Here is a 2,922-nt window from a genome sequence, read left to right on the forward strand (position 1 = left end):
ACCTACACAAGCGGCTCTGAGCCCCCGCGTGCTCGCACCCTCTCCTGCCAGGGAAGAGACCCAAATTTTAAAATTATCTGCTCTAAGTGAGCATTTTCTCAGCCCACTTTGTATCAGCAGTCACTGAGTAATTCACAGCAGATCTAAGATTAGCTAATGAAGCACAGTGACTCATCAGCCAAGCCTCCGTGCCACTGGGAAAATTCAATTTTTCTTTAGCAACGGAGCTTCAGCTGTGGAAATTATACATAAATACGGTTCGGAGAGACTACAGTAACATGACGGCTCTTATTTAAAACTCATTGATACAGATATTTGTGCCTATGATGCCCTTGTACCAGCTGCATCACTGATCGCTTACAACAGCGCCGGAGTGTCGGCGGCAAAGCCGCGGTGCCGCGCGGGAGCGTGCGGTGACAACGCACCAACCAGCAAAGCCTGATTTCAAACCGCTCATTAGCTCACGCCCATGAGCAAATTAAAACCATGCAGAATCATTACAGGCTTCTGCAAACGACGTTGCTGAGCAAAATGATGGGGTGGAGGAAAGTCATAAACAGAATCAAAGCAGACAGGATCCCCACCCCCGCACCAGCAGAAACACACCAAACGGGACCAAATTTCAATCCCGGAGCAAACGCGTGCTCTGGATGTGGGCCCCACGTGCTTGTGTGGGGCCGCAGGGCTGGGACCCCCCCCTGCTCCGTGCCTCAGGGTTGAGCAGCCCCCCCGCCTCGCCGGGGCCACGCTGCCTGCGGTCCCTTAAACCAGCTCGCTCTTAGGAGCAGAGCGGGGTGTAGGGCCTCGAGGGCGGCGGGAGCCCCCTGGGCAGCCCCCCGCCCCCCCTTCCACCGCACGGGTGGCATAAGCACACAGGCGAGATGCTGCCTTTCAGGGGATTTGGCCCCAAATTGTTTCCCCGCTCCAGGCTGGGCAATGGGAAACCCGCAGCCCAGCACGGGGGGCTGAGCCCCCCCAGCCCCCGGCACGGCAGGGCCCCCCACCTCCTCCAAAACGGGACCCTCTGCGCACCCCGGGGCCAGCGCTTCGGCCTCACCCCCTCAGCGTGACACCGCCGATGCCAGGGATTTTCAGCAAAGAAAACCAGACCCCCCTCCCCTTCCCCCAAGCCCCTCGGTGGGGGTTGCTCCGTATTCAGCTCGGCTGCACTTAAGATTCTCTATTTCAACTACATTCTGTTTCAAGCCACATTAGGCTTTGGTTATCAAAGCCAAATGCTTCAGGTTTTGGTGTCTAATGAAAAACAGCTTACAATTTATGTGTTTTTCCTGAGAAATTAGTTTTAAAAACAACTTGCCCAACTTTGTGTTTTATAATATGCACTTCAAAAAAAAAAAAAAAAAAAATTGAGTCTAGGGGAAAGAAGATATTTTCCGTACAAGACAGACGTTTGATGGGATTAAAGCGAGCTTCCCTTTTAATCAGGCTTGCTGGAGCACCGCCGGAGTCGGGCGCCCGTGCCCAACTCTCCGCGGCGCCCGTCAGCTCGGCCAGCCCCCACCGCCCACGGGGGACCGGCTCCTCCTGCGCAAACGGAGCTCAGAAGCCCCGAAATCCGGAGTGACGCGGAGGAAGAGCTGGGCTGCTCCCGGCCGGGGGTGGCGGCAGCTTTTGGGGTGCAGGCAGGGACGGACACGCCGGGACGGACGGACACGCCGGGACGTGAGGAGCGATGCTCCAGGTGCCCCGGCCTCGGGGGGCCCTGCCAGGGGACGGGGCGGGCGCGGGCAGATGGATCTGTCAGGGCCTGGGGGGGGGCCTCACCCCAGCCTCGCAGCAGAGCAGACACAAAAAACCCCACCAAGGTTGCTTGGAAGTCCTCTGCTACAAGCAGTAATAAAAGAAGGACAGTAGTAATAACCTTAAGATCTAGCAAAATAAGAAAATTACTACATACGAGAATAGCAGATCTTGCTTTTGCCAGCAGAAAGCTACTTTCATCTTTTGAAGCAACTGCTCAACTTCCCATTTTCTCCTACCTATTAAGGGATACTGTAGCCCCAGGAAGGATTACTGGTGTAGGGTTGCAGCCAAGCCGGGAGGGTAGGCCAACTGAAAACTCCTGTAAAGTCCAGCTGTAAGGACAGCTCTTCCCACGGGGAGTGACTGGGAGCCCCGTGCCAACCGGGCTGGTGCCAGCAGTGACTCGAGCGCGGGAAGCGACCCGTGGCCGTGCTGCCAGCCCCCGCGGGGCCCGACCGACCGGGCTCTGACCCACCCCGGTTTTCTGGGACGACCTCACGCAGCCCGTCTGTGCTGGCACCGGCGGCGAGGGGTGCGATTCGAGGGGTGCAATTCGGGGGGTGTGATTTGGGGGGTGTGATTCAAGGGGTGCGCTTTGAGGGGTGCGATTCGAGGGGTGCAATTCGGGGGGTGTGATTTGGGGGGTGTGATTCGAGGGGTGCACTTCGAGGGGTGCGATTCGGGGGGTCTGATTCGGGGGGTGTGATTTGGGGGTGTGATTCGGGGGGTGTGATTCGAGGGGTGCACTTCGAGGGGTGCACTTCGAGGGCAGGTTCCCTCTCCTGGTGCGAGGCAGAGGCTGCAGCCCGCCTGCCCGCTCCTCACGGGCTCCGGGCACCGTGGGACCAGTGGCCACGCCGGCCCGGCACAGCAGGGACGTGACCACTCCCCGAGGCACACGCACCCCCGAGGGATCCCGCGTGGCTCCAGAGAACCCAGAGTCCAACAAAACACGCACTGCAAGACAAAAAATAGCAGCTGCGCTCCCTGTTTTCCGTTGGACTCTCAGCTTAATATTTCACCGGGTTGTCCAGCAGCCAACACCCGGCCCCTCTCCGGCCACTCACCTTCTGCCTGGGCAAGCGGCACGGCCAGCGCTTTGGGCCAGGCCTGGGTCCCCTCTCCTCCTGCCCCCGGCTCCCCCGACAGCTACGCTGG

The sequence above is a fragment of the Tyto alba genome, unplaced genomic scaffold (genome assembly GCF_018691265.1).
Source record: "Tyto alba isolate M040663 unplaced genomic scaffold, T.alba_DEE_v4.0 Super-Scaffold_1, whole genome shotgun sequence".
Lineage (NCBI taxonomy): Eukaryota > Metazoa > Chordata > Aves > Strigiformes > Tytonidae > Tyto > Tyto alba.